Genomic DNA, 18,928 nt, shown 5'->3' on the forward strand with positions numbered 1-18,928 from the left:
CTCCATATGCCATAAAATTATGACTCTGACCAAATTCTACAGTGACAGAACCCACAGAAAGACCAAGGGAAATAATTTCAAGACAACTTGAAAGATTTTCAGGAAGGATCTATTTCACCAGGATCTGGATTGGAAAGAGCCTCATCATGGCCCAGGCTGCCACTGCACTGGAACAAACCAGTTCTACCCTTCCAGGAAAAACCTGCAGGGTGCCTGGGTCTGGGAGTGTCTAGGTCCATGGCAGTGGACCTCTCATCCCAGGGATCACAAAGGACAAATTAGGTCAGGGGAAAAACTTAGCTGCACCAGAATGAGCACAGAATCCAGACCAGTGCAGGTCTCAGGCCAGCCCTGTCCCAGGAACCTACAGAGCCACCCAGCAGCTGCTCTTGGAACTCTCCACCCACAAACAGTAACAGGGTCGAGGAAACTGCAAAGGTCTCCCTGTTATCCCTGGGATAGGATTTTGTTGCTTTGCCCATACTCAGATCCAGGGCCTAATCTGGGCCTTCAATAGAGGAGCAGGGACCGTCCTCACAGTTCCAAGGCAGAGGGGAAGGATTGTGGTCATCCACAGACCAGAGCACAGGCAAAAGAGAAGTCAGAGCCTCTCAAAAGACCTTGAAGGAGTTAAGGTCCCTGAGGGGGATGACCCAACAACCTCCCAAAAAGCTTTGAAAATGTGTTAAAATCAGGTCATAGACTGGGGAAAACAACAGAAGAAAAAGGATATGGCAATAGAAAATTACTTTGGTCCCATGGAGGATCAAAATACACACCCAGAAGATGACAAAGAGAAAGTTTCTGTATCCAAAGCATTCAAGAAAAAGAGGAATTGGTCTCAGGCTATGGAAGTGCTCAAAAGAGCTCTTTCCTCCATCTTAGAGCCAAAAAAGGCCTGCTGGAAACAGGACTTCTAGAACAGCAAAGTGTCTGGAAGACTGTGGTCCAAGGCCATTTTTGCTGGCTACAAGAGAGGCCTACAAAACCAGAGAGAACACAAAGCTCTTCTGAAAATTGAAGGAGTCTATGCCCGGGATGAAACTGAATTCTATTTGGGCAAGAGATGTGCTTATGTATACAAAGCCAAAAATAACACAGAGACTCCTGGTGGGAAACCCAACAGAACAAGAGTTATTTGGGGAAAAGTTACTCAAGCTCATGGAAATAGTGGAATGGTTCAAATCAAATTCAGAAGTAATCTTCCTGCTAAGGCCATTGGACACAGGATCCTAGTGATGCTCTATCCCTCAAGAATCTAGAATATGAAAACTGATTGAATAAAATTGTACACCTTTTTGCAAAAAAAAAAAAAAGGGATTTTGAAAAGCAAGTAAGGAAGCAGAGGAAAAATGGGGAACAGAAATGAAAGAAATGTGGGAAAATCATAAAAACCAAATCAGTAACTTTGTGAAGGAGATACAAAAAATACCAAAGAAAATAACATGGTAAAAAAAGCAGTTTAGGGCAAATGGAAAAAGCAGTCAAAAAGGTCAATGAGGAAAAGAATGACTTAAAAATCAGAATTGGTCAGATGGCAAAGGAGATAAAAAAGCTCTCTGAATAAAATAACTCCTTCAAATGTAGAATGAAATTAAGGGTAATTTATGACTTTATGAGAAATCAAGAAACAATGAAACAAAACCAAAAGAATGAAAAGCTAGAAGAAAATGAGAAATAACTTGTTGGAAAAACAACTGACCTGGAAAACAGTCCAGGAGAGATAATTTTAAAATTATTGTGCTATATGGAATTCATGACAAGGAAAAGAGCATAGACTTTATTTTTCAGGAATTTCTCCAGGAAAACTGCCCTGATATCCTAGAAGCAGAGGGCAAAATAGAAATTGAGGGAATCCATCAATCACCTCCTGAAAGAGATCCCAAAATAAAAACTCCCAGGAATATTATAGCCAAATGCTATACTAACTACTATGCTGCTAAAGTCAGAATTAGACAGGATTGGCATCATCTACATTAAGTACTCATAGGACTTGGAATATGATATTCAAGAAGGCAAAAGAGCTTGGATTACAACTGAGAATCAAACTATCTAGCAAAACTGAACATTATCTTTCAGAGGAAAAGATGGACATTTAGTGAAATAGGTTAATTTCAAACTTTCCTGTTGAAATGACCAAAACTGAACAGAAAGTTTGATCTTCAAGTACAGGACTCAGTTGAAGCAAAGAGAGGGTAGATGGGAGGATTAATTATGAGGAACTTAATGATGTTAAACTGCTTGTATTCCTGCATGGGAAGATGTTACTCTGACTCATATGAACCTTCTCATTTATTAGAGAAGTTAAAAGGAGCATATATAGACAAAGCACAGGAAGGAGTTGAATATAATGGCATAACATATTATAAAGATGGAGTCAATGGGTGAAAAAGGAAAGTACTGGGAGAAAGAGAATGGAGAGGTAGAATGGGCTAGGATATTTCATATAAAAGAGACAGAAAAAGCTTTTGCACTGGAGTGGAAGGGAGGAAGATAAGGGGGATGAGTGAGCCTTCATTCTCATAAGAAATGGCTCAGAGAGAAAATAACATACACACACAATAGGGTAAAGAAATCTATCTTACCCTAGAGGGAAAAAGAGAGGAAAGGATGGGAGAAAAGGGACAGGGGGGAGGAGGAGGGAGTATGGGTGATAGAAGAGAGAGAAGATCATGGGAAAGGGTAGTCTGACACTACACTTCTGAGGTAGGGAAGAGTGAAAGGAGAGATAATAGAGGAGGAGGGAGGATTAGAATGGAGGGAAATACAGCTAACAATAACAACTGTGGGAAAAAATATTGAAGCAACTTCTCTGTTGAACTTATAAAGAATGTAACTCATTGCAGAGACAGAACTGATAGTATCTGAACACAGACTAAAATATACATTTTTACCTCTCACTTTATTTTTCCTTGAAGTTTTGTTATCATTTTTGGTGGGGGGGGGGAGAGGGAGGCTTTCGTTTACTTTTACAAGATTATTGTAGTAATGTGAAAATAAATAAATCATGAAGAAAATATCTCACTTGATTTCCACTAACCATTAGCTTATATCTTTCCTCTTTTTTGAGGTTAAAGTACTTTAAAATACAATCAACAATAAGTGCCTTCCCTTTCTTTGGTAGAGGGATGGAGTTATTAAGCATATATCATTTAAGTTGAGTCTTGAAAAGAGGTAAGGTTTATAAGAAGTAAAGGTGAAGAGGGAAAGAATTCCATGTATGGAGGAGAGTACAACATCAGAGAGACAGAAGATTGAATGTCATTTATAAATAATTTCAATTCATTTTTCAAGAGATTAGAATACAGGAAGAGGAATGAATGATTTGTGTTCAGGGGGAAACAGAATATGAAGAAATTTTTATTTATTTTGGTTTTGAACCTTACAAAAACCAAGTAGACATTTCCATATATACATAAGAACAGAGAAAAATCATACATTAAACTTTAGTTCCCTATCATTTTCTGCTTGTTTTTCTTTTCAAATATATTAATTAACCATGTAACTTTTAATACTGTTCTGCTTGACAATGATTTTTGTTGTCTTTTTTATTCCTTTCTATACATTCAAACATTTTTCAATGGTCCTTTCTTCTTTCTTTTTTAAATAAATTATTTTTACTTTTTTATTATTCTGTCCCTATCTGACCTTTTCCTCTCAATATTCTTTCCCTTCACTGGAAAAAAAGTCCTTTAAAATCATATATACTTAACCAAAACAATTATTGACCATATTCAAATATGTATATCTTATTTTCTTTTTCTTGGGTCCATCAACTCTTTGGGTAGTATATTTCATTACTAATCCTCTGCAGTTATGATGAGTCATTGCATTGATTTAAAGTTCTTGGAGACTTTCAATATATTTATTCATTTCAATGCTGTTATGTATTGGGAATATTAAAAAATATCATATTGTCTTCAGTAAAAGCTGTGCATTATCTGACCTCAAACTGACAAGATAAACCTGATTCTGAATATATAAGTGGGACGGAAAATAATTAGACTGGGGGAAAACTGGCCATTCTCCCTAAGTATAAACATCTCTTTGAAGTATTTTCTCAATGTCCAGTTCCTGGGATTCTTAAAAATACCACCCAAAATAGATCATTTGACCTGACACAGAGCCTTCTTCATTTGAAGGCTGATTAAGCTGGGAATCCAGGGTATGTTCTTTAGAGACTCCCCTGAGGTATAGACACATAACCCAGGACATTTGTCCCTGTGAGACTCTAGAGTTCTGTTTCTGGAATGCCCCAGTAGTATGAATCCAGCTGTTGGTGTTCCCTCGAAGGTGAGGATTGATTATGATAAGATAACTTTATTGTGACAGGTTATGACTAATTGTGATAAGCTGATTTTATTGGGACTTGATTTTAGTGAGACTTTTTTCTTTTCTAGAACATAATTTTATCCACTTAGTAAACTTAAAACTTTATTTTTTGAGACAATTGGAAGATATTTAATATTCATGGTTGAACCATTGTCATATAATAAAAAGGATGAAACGGTAAATTAATTTGCAAATTTAATGCTATACTTTCTAATAACAAAGGAAAAACATTAAATAAAACTGATCTCTGATTAATATGAATTTTTAGAAGGGGGAGAGGAAAATCAAATCACTAGAACCAAAAATAAAAAGAGTGGTAGTAATTCAGAGTTGTTTTAATAGGCATTTAGAGAATGAACAAATTAAAATCAACAATTAAATACCTAATTAGAAATCCTAAAAATCAAAGGAGAAATTAATAAAAGCAAAAGCAAAAAAACTATTTAACTAATAAATAAAGCAAGAGATGGTTTTATGAAAAAACCAATAAAATTGATAAACTTCTGGTCAATTTAATTTTAAAAATAAAGAAAATGAAATTGCTAGTATCATAAATGAAAAAGGTGAACTCACTACCAATGAGGAGGAAATTAAAGTAATAATTTGGAATTATTTTGCCCAACTCTATGCCAGTAAATTTGACAATATAAGTGGAATGGATGAATATTTACAAAAATATAAGCTGCCCACGTTAAATGAAGAGGAAATTAAAAACTTAATAATCCTGTCTCAGAAAAAGAAATTCAACAAGCCGCTATTGAACTTCCTAAAAAAATCTCCAGGGCAAGATGGATTCAAAAGTGAATTCTATCAAACATTTAAAGAACAATTGGTTACAATTCTATATATAAACTCTTCAGAAAAATAGGGGAAAATGGAACTCTGCCTAACTCTTTCTAGGAGACCAATATGGTGCTGATACCTAAACCAGGAAGAGTTAAAACAGAGAAAGAAAATTATAGACCTATCCCCTTAATGAATATAGATGCAAAAATCTTAAATAAAATTTAAGCAAAATGATTACAACTAGTTATCACTAGGATAATACCTTATGATCAAGTAGAATTTATCCTAGGATTTCAGGGTTGGTTCAATATTAGGAAAACTCTGAATTTAATTAATTATATCAATAACAAACCTATCAGAAATCACAATTATATCAATAGATGCAGAAAAAGCTTTTGACAAACTACAGCACCCAATCCTACTAAAAGCACTAAAGAGTGTAGGAATAAATGGATGAATAAATGGATTATAATAAACAGTATCTATCTGAAAAGATCAACAAGCATTATTTACAACAGGGCTAGGCTTGAGGCATTCCCAATATGATCAGGGGTGAAACAAGGATGCCCATTATCACCACTACTATTCAATATCAAATTTGAAATGTTAACTTCAGCAATAAGAGAAGAAAAAGAAATTGAAGGAATTAGAATGGGGAAGGGGGAGACAAAACTCTCACTCTTTGCAGATGACATGATGGTATACCTAGTGAATCCCCCAAAATAATCCAAAAAAATACTGGAAACAATTAGCAACTTTAGCAAAGTTGCAGGATATAAAATAAACCTCATAAATCCTCAACATTTCTATATATGACTAGTAAGCAGAAAGATACAGCAGAAAAGATCTAGCAAGAGAAATTCCACTCACAATAACCTCAGACAATATAAAATACCTGGGAGTCTACCTGCCAAAGCAGACTCAAAAACTTTTTGAAAACAATTACACAAATAAAATAAGATTTAAATTACTGGGCAAACATCAACTTCTCGTGGATAGCCCAAGCTAATATAATAATAATAATAATAATAATAATAATAATAATAATAATAATAATAATAATATAATCATTTCATCATTTCATCAATTCTACCAAAAACTAAACTACTTGTTTAGTGCCCTACCAATCAAAATTCCAAAAAATTACTTTAATGGCTTAGAAAAAGTTGTAAGTAAATTCATATGGAGAAATAAAAAGTCAAGAATTTCTAGGGATTCAATGAAAAGAAGTGCAAAAGATGGTGGCTTAGTCTTACCAGATTTAAAATTATACTATAATGTATCAGTCTTCAAAACTCTCTGGTATTGGCTAAGAAACAGAGTGGTGGATCAGTGGAATAGACTAGATGCAATAGCAGGAAATGATTATAGTAATATGCTGTTTGATAAACCCCAAGAGTCCAGCTATTGGCATAAAAACTCTCTCTTTGATTAAAAACTGTTGGGAAAATTGGTAGTATGGAAGAAACTTAGATTAGACCAACACTTCACAACCTATACCAAGATCAGATCAAAATGGATACAGAATTTAGCCATAAAAACAATATTATAAGCAAACTAGGAGATCAAGGAGTAGTTTACCTGTAAGATCTATGGAAGGGAGGTGGTGGCTAGGTGGCGTAGTGGATAAAGCACCGGCCTTGGAGTCAGGAGTACCTGGGTTCAAATCTGGTCTCAGGCACTTAATAATTACCTAGCTGTGTGGCCTTGGGCAAGCCACTTAACCCCATTTGCCTTGCAAAAAAAAAAACCTAAAAGAAAATATCTATGGAAAGGGAAGCAGTTTATGACCAAGGAAGAGATGGAGAACATTGTTAAAAACAAACTAGATAATTTTGATTACATTAAATTGAAAAACCTTTTGCACAGACAAAACTACTAACCAATGTCAAAAGACATGTAGTAAACTGTGAAACAATTTTTACAACTAGTATTTCTGACAAAGAACTCATTTCTAAAATATATAGAGAACTGAATTAAATTTTCAGAAAAACAAGCCATTCACCCAGTTGACAAATAGTCAAAGGATATGCAATAATAATTTACAGCTGAGGAAATCAAAGTGATCCATAGTCATATGAAAAATTGCTCTAAATCACTAATTATTAGAGAAATACAAGTCAAAGCATCTCTGAGTTACTACCTCACACCTCTCAGACTGGCTAATATGACCAGAAAAGACAATGATTGATGTTGGAAGGGATGTGGGAAATCCGGGACATTAATACATTGTTGGTGGTGCTGTGAACTCATATAAACTTTCTGGAGAGAAATTTGGAATTATGCTTAAAGGGCAATAAAAATGTGCATACCCTTTGATCCGCCAATACTACTACTGAGCTTTACCCTGAAGAGATTATGAGAAAGGGTAAAAAACATCACTTGTACAAAAATATTCATAGAAGCCCTGTTTGTGGTGGCAAAGAATTTGAAACTGAAGGAATATCCATTAATTAGCTAATGGCTTAACAAACTGTGGTATATATCATGGAACATTAGTGTTCTATTAGACACCAGGAGGGATGGGAATTCAGGGAAGCCTGGGAAGATTTGTATGAACTGATGCTGAGTGAGAGGAGAAGAACCAGAAAAAACATTGTACACCCTAACAGCAACATATGGTCTTGCTCATTCCATCAGTGTAACAATGAGGGACAATCTGCAATGGAGAATACCATCTGTATCCAGAGAAAGAATTGTGGCATTTGAAGACCAAAGTCCATTACTTTCAATTTAGGGGAGAAAAAGTTCTCTTATTATGTAATTTTGCTATCTCTTATACTTTATTTTTTTCCCTTAAGGATATGATTTCTCTCTCATCACATTCAACTTAGATCAATGTATACCATGAAAAACAACATAAAGACTAACAGAATGATTTCTGTGGGGGTGGGGGGAGGGAAACAAGAATGGGGGGGAATTGTAAAACTCAAAATAAATAAAGTCTTTTCTTTTTCATCAATGATTCTTCTTGTCTCCTGTTCAGCCATCTTTGTGGATACAGAAATTTCACTGGCCCCTTGCTCTTCTTCCCATCTCTTCACTTACATCTCTAACTCAGGCCATTTGGTGCCTTGCCTCTCATGGCCTTCTGCTGGGGCGTTTTCAGTAAGTTTTCTCCTTTCTGTAGTCAATCTCAGATTCTTTGCTCAATTGGAGGAAGACCAGACTCACCTTCAGCAGCACGATTTCCATTCCCTTTTGCAATGTGGATCACTTTGACCTTGAACTGAGTTCTATACAAAAATCTTTTCTAAGCTATTTCCTAAGCAGAACATAGCAAAATGTAACCTAATATACTTATGACAAATGTGAAATAAGGAGTGCAAAGACAATGAGCATGAAAAAGTGGGAAATGCAAGTAAAAAAAAATCTACAACCATTGTAGAAGATGCTCCCGGTTTTTAGGCCCCACATTTAAAAAAAAAAAAAAGATGCATCTCAAACTTGAGGAAATATGGTAATCTCAAGTAACATTCACAGTTATGATTACTAACTTTTTATTACCCTCTATCCCTATGTATCCTATCTTCCCTCCATTTGTACCTTTTACCCTCTCCTTTTAGCCTATCCCTAGTTACCAGAGTTTGGCTTCTGACTGCCACTTCCCTCAATGGGCCCTCCCTTCTATCTACTTTCAGCCCCTTTTCTGCCTTCCCTTCTATTAGTTTCTTCCTCCCTCTCCTCTTTTCCCATTCCTAATTCCCTATGGGATATGACAAATTTCTAGCCCCAATTTAGTATATGTATTTTTCCTTCTATGAGCAAAATCCAATGAAGGAAAAATTCATGAAATTCTCACCTCTTCCCTTCTTTCCCTCTACTGTATTAGGTCCTTTGTGCTCTTCATGTTATATATTTAAACCTTTCTACCTCTCTCTTCCTCTTCTTCCAGTGCAAATCATTTTTTTTCATAAAGTAAATTTTCTTTTTATAGGGTTTTAAATTTATTTTTATTGAATATATCATTTGAGTTTTACAATTTCCCCCCAATCTTGCTTCCTTCCCCCCACGCCCCCACAGAAAGCACTCTGTCAGTCTTTACTTTGTTTCCATGTTGTACCTTGATCCAAATTGGGTGTAATGAGAGAGAAATCTTATCCTTAAAGAGAAGTCTAAGAGGTAACAAGATCAGACAATAAGATATCTGTTTTTTTCCCTAAATTAAAGGGAATAGTCCTTGCACTTTGTTCAAACTCCACAGCTCCTTATCTGGATACAGATGGTACTCTCCTTTGCAGACAGCCCAAAATTGTTCCCAATTGTTGCACTGATGGAATGAGCTAGTCCTTCAAGGTTGAACATCACTCCCATGTTGCTGTCAGGGTGTACAGTGTTTTTCTGGTTCTGCTCATCTCACTCAGCATCAGTTCATGCAAATCCCTCCAGGTTTCCCTGAAATCCTGTCCCTCCTGGTTTCCAATAGAACAATAGTGTTCCATGACATACATATACCACAGTTTGCTAAGCCATTCCTCAATTGAAGGACATTTACTGGATATCCAATTCTTTGCCACCACAAACAGAGCTGCTATAAATATTTTTGTACAAGTAGTGTTTTTACCCTTTTTCCTCAACTCTTCAGGGCATAGACCCAGTAGTGGTATTGCTGGGTCAAACGGTATGCACATTTTCGTTGCCCTTTGGGCATAGTTCCAAATAACTCTCCAGAAGGGTTGGATGAGTTCACAGCTCCACCAACAGTGTGATAGTGTCCCAGATTTCCCACATCCCTTCCAACAATGATCGTTATCCTTCCTGGTGATACTGGCCAATCTGAGAGGTGTGAGGTGGTACCTCAGAGAAGCTTTAATTTGCATTTCTCTAATAATTAATGATTTAGAGCATTTTTTCATATGGCTATGGATTACTTTGATCTCCACATCTGTAAATTGCCTTTGCATATCCTTTGACCATTTGTCAATTGGGGAATGGCTTTTTGTTTTAAAAATATGACTCAGTTCTCTGTATATTTTAGAAATGAGTCCTTTGTCAGAATCATTAGTTGTAAAGATTGTTTCCCAATTTACTACCTTTCTTTTGATCTTGGTTACATTGGTTTTATCTGTGCAAAAGCTTTTTAATTTAATGTAATCGAAATCATCTAATTGGTTTTTGGTGATATTCTCCAACTCTTCCTTAGTCATAAACTGTTCCCCTTTCCATAGATCTCACAGGTAGACTAGTCCTTGATCTTCTAATTTGCTTATAGTATTGTTTTTTATGTCTATATCCTGTAACCATTTGGATTTTATCTTGGTAAAGGGTGTGAGGTGTTGATCTAATCTAAGTTTCTTCCATACTAACTTCCAATTATCCCAGCAATTTTTATCAAAGAGGGAGTTTTTATCCCAATGGCCCGACTCTTTGGGTTTATCAAACAGCAGATTACTATAATCATCTCCTGCTTCTACACCTAGTCTATTCCACTGGTCCACCACTCTGTTTCTTAGCCAATACCAAACAGTTTTGATGACTGATGCTTTATAATATAATTTTAGATCAGGTGGGGCTAAGCCACCTTCTTTTGCACTTTTTTTTCATTAAGCTCCTGGCAATTCTTGACTTTTTATTTCTCCATATGAATTTACTTACAATTTTTTCTAACTCATTAAAGTAATTTTTTGGAATTTTCATTGGTAGGGTACTAAACAGATAGTTTAGTTTTGGTAGAATTGTCATTTTTATTATATTAGCTCTACCTATCCATGAGCAGTTGATATTTGCCCAGTTATTTAGATCTAATTTAATTTGTGTGAGAAGTGTTTTATTATTGTTTTCAAAAAGATTCTGAGTCTGTCTTGGCAAATAGACTCCCAAATATTTTATATTGTCTGAGGTTACTTTGAGTGGGATTTCTCTTTCTAGCTCTTGCTGCTGTTTCTTGCTAGACATATATAGAAAAGTTGAGGATTTATGAGGGTTTATTTTATAACCTGCAACTTTGCTAAAATAGTGCAAATCATTTTTAAAAAATCTTAATTTTGTATCATCCCATCAAAATCAGCTTATGCCCATATCTCCTATCCAAATATATTCCCTCTAACAAAGAGACAGTTCTCAAGAGTTAGAAGATTCATACTCCCATGTAGGGATGTAATCAATTTAATCTTATTTAATAATATTCTTTTTCTTTTCCCCTGATTACCTCTTTGTGTATCTCTTGAGTCTCATTTAAAGATTGACTTTTTTGTTCACCTCTAATCTTTTCATCAGGAAAATTTTGAAAGTCAACTATTTCATTGAATATTCATCATATCCTGTAGAAAGTTTTGGTGATTCTTGCTTGCAATCTAAACTCCTTGGCCCTCTGGAATATCATATTCCAAGCCCTTTGATCTTTTAAGGTTGATGCTGCCACATCCTGCATGAACCTAACTATAGCTCATTGGTATGTGAATTATTTTATTCTGTCTTCAGAATTTTCTTTTTATTCCTAGACCTTTTCATTTTGGGAATCCCTTTCAGGAGACTGGTGAATTCTTTCAATGAGTGTTTTACCCTCTAGTTCTAGGATATCAGGGCAGCTTTCTTTTATGATCTCTTGAAAGATGTTGACCATGCTCTTTTTTTGATCATGGTTTTTAGGTAGTCCGATAAATTCTTAATTTATATCTCTTGGATCTATTTTCCAGATCAGTTTTTCCTAATAAGATACTTTACATTTTCTTTTATTTTTTTCAGTTTTTAATTTTGCTTGACTGATTTTTGATGTCTCATCAAATCAATAGCTTTCACTTTCAGGGAATTATTTTCCTCAGTTAGCTTTTGCATCTTCTTTTCCGTTTGTCAATTATATTTTTAAAGCTGCTATTTTCTTTTCCATTTGATCAATTGTGTTTTAGAAGGAATCATTTTATTTTTCCATTTGCCCAATCCTGTTTTTAAAAAGTTCTTTCCTTTCTCCATTTATTTACCACTCCATTATTTACCCACTTGTATTTTTAAAGAATTTGTTTCTTTTGATCAAAATTTGTACTTTCTTTTGCAAGATTGTTAAATTTCTCATGCCTTTCTTTCCCCAATTTTTCTACTTTTTGAACTCTTCCAAGAAGTCTTTTTGGAATACAAACCAATTCATAGTCTTCTCTGGAGATTCACATGTAGTTCCTTTTCTGCTATACTATTTTTTTTTTTAGGTTTTTGCAAGGCAAATGGGGCTAAGTGGCCACACAGCTACATAATTATTAAGTGTCTGAGACTGGATTTGAACCCAGGTTCTCCTGACTCCAGGGCCGGTGCTTTATCCACTATGCCACCTAGCTGCCCCCATACTCTTCTGAGATAGTGCTGTGATCTTCCTTATCATATAGTTACTTTCTATCCTCATGGCTTATCTCCAAATTTTCTTATTAGTTTGAGCTCTGCTCCTGGGTGACAAGGACATTGTCCCAAACTTTTTATGTTGAGGGAGGCAACTGCATAAAGATCTTCTGTTGAGAGCAGTAGCAATTTGCTCTCTAGCCTGTGGCCATCCAGCCCAGTCACCCTGGCTGCACAAGGGGTCTGCAGTTCGTTTGAGAATTCTCCTAGATGACCTGTTGTGACCTTGACCCACTGAACTAGAACCAGAGAGTCAACTGCAACCTTTGACTGGTCTCTCTTCCACACCCTGTGTTGTCTCCACTCCTGTACTGATTTCTGCTCCCAGTACAGGGTCACATCCCCCCTCCACCATAATGAGATACACCTTTCTTAAGGTAGAAAATGCACCACTTGGTTCGTTTTGGGGTTCCGTTTCTCCAGAATCTGTTTAGAGGTTTGATTAATGTTTTTGAGGGAAATCTGGAAGAGTTTAAGGAAGTCCCTGGCTTCTTTCTGCCATACTGATTATACCCCTATTCATTATTTATAATTTATTTTTAATTTTCAATGTATCTATTTCCTTCTAATTTTAATAAATTTATATATTCTGTTTAAATTAAATTATTCTCTAATTTTAAAAATGCATATTTAACCCATTAATTTTCTCCTTTTTTTCTATTTTGTTAACCAATGACTGTTAGTATGATTTCCCCTCTGAGGACTTCACCCCATAAATTTTGGTATTGTTTCATCATTATCATTTTCTTTTACATAACAATTAATTCCTCTCATTATCTAAGGTTTCATTGGTAAGTTCCCATTTGGGTCTGTTTCTTTCCTTTTTTTGGTGGTCCATGAGCAAGTTTTGATTCTTACTGAATTATGTAAAAGATATTTTGCCTAGTTCTGTCTTTTTACAAGTGTTTGCAATGACTCTGTGCCCTAGTATATGATCATTTAAAAAAATTAATAGTACTTTATGTCTTCCCAATTGCATGTCAAGACAATTTTTAGCATTCATTTTCACAGGATTTTGAATTCCTAATTTTTCTCCTACCTCCCTTCTCCTCTCTTCTGAAAATAGTAGACAATTTTATATAGCTTATAGATGTACTTTTATGTAAAACATATTTTCATATTATTCACAGTAGCAAAAGAAAAAAATGGACCAAAAGGAAAAAAAAAACATGAAAAAGAAAGTAAATGAAAAATATGTTCTTCAATCTGTTTTCATAGTCTATTAATTCTTTATTTGGATAAAGATAGCATTTTCCTTTGTGAACCCTTATAATATTGCTGATATCATGTAAAATGTTTTTCCTGATTCTGCTCATTTTGTTTTGCATTAGTTCATACAAGTCTTTCCAGATTTTTCTGAAACCTGCCTTTTATTATTTCTTATTACACAATAATATTCCACTACAGTCATGTATCATAACTTGACCCAATTGATGGGCATCCTGTCAATTGCCAATATTTTCTTACTATGAAAAGAACTGCTAAAAATATTTTGCACATATAGGTCCTTAATTTGACCATTTATCAACTGGAGAATGACTTTAACTCATAAATTTGACTCAGTTCTCTATATGTTTGAGGTCTTTATATGAGGCCTTTACCAGAGACAATTGCTTCAAAGATTGTTTCCCATAAGTCTACCAATAGTGCATTAATGCCCCAATTTTTCCACACCCTCATTAGCATTAATTTGATCATTTATCAAATGGAGAGTGACTTTAACTCATAAATTTGACTCACTTCTCTATATGTTTGAGGTCTTTATATGAGGCCTTTATCAGAGACAATTACTTCAAAGATTATTTCCCAGTTTTCTGCTTTCCTTTTAATCTTGGTTGCATTGGTTTTATTTGTACAAAGGCTTTTTAATTAAATACAATCAGAATTATCTAGCATATTTCATAAGACTCAACTTCCTTCTCCACAGATCTGACAAGTAGATTATTCCTTGATCTTCTAATTTGCTTATGGAGCCTGCCTATATGTCTAAGTAATATACCCATTTTGACCTTATTTTAGAATATAGTGTGGGATGTTGGTCTATTCCTGGTTTGTGTTCAATTGTTTTACAGTTTTTCCCTCAATTTTGGTCAAATACTGAGTTCTTATCCAGAGGTTTTTGGATTTATCAAGCACTAGGTTACTCTGGGCATTTGTTGCTGTGTATTATACAAATAATCTCTTCTACTTATCCACCCTCTATTGCTTTCTTTTTTTTTTTTTAGATTTTGCAAGGCAATGGGGTTAAGTGGCTTGCCCAAGGCCACACAGCTAGGTAATTATTAAGTGTCTGAGGCCGGATTTGAACTCAGGTACTCCTGACTCCAAGGACAGTGCTCTATCCACTGCACCACCTAGACACCCCTCACCCTCTATTTCTTAACCAATATCAAATAGTTTTGATGACTACTACTTAATATTCTTTGAGTTCTGTTTCTGCCAAGTCACTTTCTTTTGTATCTTTTTTCATTAATTGACCTTTAGTTCTTTCAGATGAATTTTGTTATTTTTTCTAGTTCTACAAAATAATTTTTGGTAGTATGATTGAATAAGCAAATTAAAAAAGTAAAACTGTCATTTCCCCTCTAATTAATAATATTTTTTCTTTATTGTTTTGTTCATTTGTTCCTTTCTTCTACTTTTATGATTAAATATTTCTTCTTTTTTTCTCCCTGTAGTTAATCAAGTAGATTTCCCATTCCTCTTTCCCTTTAGCTAGTACTGTTCATTATTTTAAAATTTTAATTTATGTACACAGCTCTAAAAATAAATTTCTTTCATTATCTCTTCATAACCTGCCTTCTCTTTCTGTTTACTCTAAGTCATGACCCCATAACCTTCTGATCTTTTTCTTTTCTCTATATTCTTCATCTTCCAATGTATCCATTATAAGTTCTCCCCTCTAGTATTTTCTACCACTGCCTTGTTACCCCATGAATACCCCTTTTCCACTGTGCCTCACTCCCAGAATAACAACAATTGCAGTATCAGAGAGGACATTGTTCCATGGTAGAACCCTTTTCTCCCTTCATTTTATGTATCTATATCATCTCTTGATATCCTCTGTTTCCTACATTAGCCTGGAAATTTCTCAATGTCAGTATTTTCCCATTCCTCTAGGTGCCAGTTACCCCTGAGAATTCCAATTCCCCCCTCCCAGGACAAGTTGAATTTTCAGGTACCACATACCCCAGTCCTCATCTAGTGTGAGGTCCTCAACTCTTTATACCCAAAGGAATATTCATCAATGGAATCCCCTTCCCAAAGTAAGACTTCCTGTCTTTCCTCTCTTTTTCAGTCTGTCCCCTACCTACTCACTCACTCCCCCTGAAAGTTTTTCTCTTTCTGAGACCACAGGCCACTTTCTCCTTGTTACTAGGCCCTGATTTGATCCAGTCACATCACTCACTCCTCTCTATAACTCTGCCCTCTTCTCCTTTTTTTCTGGTAACCTCTTATATTATAACATAGTCCCACAAAAGATGCATTCACTTGTAGGCAGGATGTTGACAAATTCTGTCTATAATTACTATTGTCTACCTCCTCACTATTATTTCAATTAGATTTTCATCTTCATCTCTGTTTCCTTGAGTACTTTTAGAAAGCAGTCTCTTATTGGTCTTTCTGTTATTATTCACTTGCTGTTTCTAATTGGATTTTTTTCATTCCTCTTGCAATTCTTTTATTTAGAAGTTTGAAAAAGAAATTATCTCTTCAGTGCTAGCTTTGTTTCTTAAAATGTGTCAAACCTACCTTTATTATTAAAATTCAACCTTTGTGCTTTAAGACAAAGCTCATATTTGTGGAATGGGTTATTTTGGTTTCCATACTGAGCTTCACTGCTCTTCAGAACATATTCCAGGGCAGCTATGAGGTGCAGTAGATAGAACAACAGCCCTGGAGTCAGGAGTACCTGGTTCAGATCCAGCCTTAGATATTTAATAATTCCCTAACTGTGTGACCTTGGGCAAGTCACTTAACCATACTGCTTTGCAAAAGTAAAAAAAAAAAACAAGGGACATATTCCATTTCCTCCTTTTTAATGGATGCACAATAGGCTTGCCCAAGGGCTTATAGAGCTTGTTTCTGAATTGAACTATTAAACTTAACCACTCTGAGTCTTAGAGTTTGAAACCTTGTGTTTTTTAATGATGGAAATCTATGAATTCTTTTAACTGGAATTTCATTTTATTTATGTTCAAAAATCCCCGGCAGTTCTTTTCTCTTTCCTTCACTGTAGTGTTAAGGGCATTTTTGTCTGGTCAGGTTCTTCTGGGATCTCCTGTCATGGAGATCTACTGTTAACTTGCATAGTGAGCTTATCTTCTTCTATTTTTTTTGATTGATGTTTAGATTTTTTAATAGTTCTTTGTATTGACATTCTCAATCTTTTTCTTTCTCTTGTTTCTGTGATGAGGTTTGTCTTTGCAAATCCAAAGTTTTTGCTCATTTTTGCTCTGTAGGGCTTAAATTCTGCTCTCATTATTCCCGGGAACAATGTGTTTTAGTTCCATGCTGTCCTCAATTAAAAGAATCCTATGTTTTGTTGGTTGATGAATCATTTTCCTTCATTTTACAATATTATTCATAGATGTCTGAACATGTTTGCTGGATCTAAAAATTATATTTCTTTTTTATTATTTAATTGTTGATTTATCTTTTTACATTTCAATTCACTAATCTTTCTTTTTTTCCCCACCATATTTTTCTTAATACTCTCTTATGATTCTTTCCTCTCTGATTGTGGTTTCCTTGGAAATTGTATTTCAAAGCATCTCAGCCTCATTCTGAGCAGTTCAAAGTTTGCCAGTTTAGGTGTCTACTTCAGCTGACTTTTGGGGAATTAAAACTAGCCCCATCTTATTTCTGTGTTTTTTTGTTCAAGTCTAGATGAGAACAGTGCTGTCCTGTCCTGACTGGTCTTATTCCTTCTATTCCTTATTTTTCTGCCCCAGCACCAACAATTTAGAACCTGATTTCCCTTTTCCTGTAAGAATCAACTTTCTCCAGCATCGCCAAATCCTGCTTTCCCTTTCAGATCTAGTAGAAGTTCAGAACTTTGTGGCATGGGAATTTCTAGGTTATAATCCCAGAAGGATTTTCTCCTATAGTTCTATGACTAAACTTCACTGTTGAGATCAGAGAAAACTTCCACAGGGTTTCTGGTACTGCAGAAGGAAGGAGGAAGAAGTGGGACAAAGCATAGATGTAGATTTTGATGTAAGCTTAGAACTTGGGTCTTCTGGTACAGCTTCACTTCAGGAATGTGGGAAGTGAAATGGGTGCTTAATGAATTCAGATTATTTTTTTAACCTTCTTTTGTATTATGAGTGTTTCATATCATGGAAACATTTGAAATTTTGTTTTAATCTTGGTGAATAATTTCTGAGGTGTCATGGAGATTGGAGTAAATATCTAGAACACCATCTTGTTGCTCACATGACCTGGAATTAAGTATACCAATTAGATCTTGGACTACACCCATATGCTTTTCTCTTTCCCACCATCTCCCATTTACCTTCTCTGTCCATGTTTTTTTAATTTTCTTAAATTATTATTTTTTCTTGATTTTAGCCCTCATTCACCAGAATGAGCTCCAAGTCTATACTATAAAGATATTTTCTCTAATCGCTCAGGATTTCCTCTCAAAAAACCTAAGAGGAATATCTAACTAGCCCCATTTTTGAGAGTATGAACAAAGTACTCCTATACTTGTGTTTCTCTTATTTAGAGAATCCATATGTCATATTCTACATTTCATTGCTAACTTCATTATTTAAAAGTCTCTCTTTTGTTTTCTTTTAATTGTCTCTTTTTGTTTTCTTTTAATTGCCTCTTGCTTCTCTTCTTCTATATTGTTCTTTCTTTTGTTTATATAGTAACGTTTGACTCTGTAAACTGTTGTTTCTCTATTATGTTGATTTATTCAATTGTTCACTCCATAAATATTACTTTTACAATTCTTATTTCTTTTTTTAAATCTTTTAAGAACATACTGCTGTGGTTCCATGCTCTCCTAAGAATACATAAGGCCTTTCTCTGTCTCTTTATATCTTAATTCATTTGTCTTTGTCATAGAGGTCTGGACTCTTTTAACTAATCTGGAGTCTATCTTCTTTTCAGTTAACTTAACAGAAACTTAACAGTTTCTCTGTTGGTTTATTTGCTCAGGGCTTTTGATTGTTTCCTTTCCTATATCACGACATTTATATAAATCAATTTATTTTGCCTTCCAATTTTAAAACTTCCAACAATTTTCTTATTTTTCCTAGAAAAGTGTGATATCATAAAAATATGAAAACCTTTTAAAGTGATCACATTTTTCTTGAAAGTCTATGATTATTGTAACCTTCCTGTATTGAGATAATTTACTGTGGTTTAGACTGAACTAATGCTATTTAATAGTTTAATTTTGCTTTTCATGTGTCAAATACCTTCTATTTCTATTTCTTTAGTTCTAAATCTGTCATTTTCTTTATTTTAGAGC

General features: G+C 34.8%; 1 pseudogene; it reads left to right on the top strand.

The window, feature by feature from the left end:
• The first annotated feature begins 310 nt into the window (after positions 1–310).
• Positions 311–1,262, top strand: LOC141504502 (large ribosomal subunit protein eL33 pseudogene; annotated as a pseudogene).
• The last annotated feature ends 17,666 nt before the right edge of the window (positions 1,263–18,928 follow it).

The sequence above is a fragment of the Macrotis lagotis genome, chromosome 1 (assembly GCF_037893015.1).
Source record: "Macrotis lagotis isolate mMagLag1 chromosome 1, bilby.v1.9.chrom.fasta, whole genome shotgun sequence".
NCBI lineage: Eukaryota > Metazoa > Chordata > Mammalia > Peramelemorphia > Peramelidae > Macrotis > Macrotis lagotis.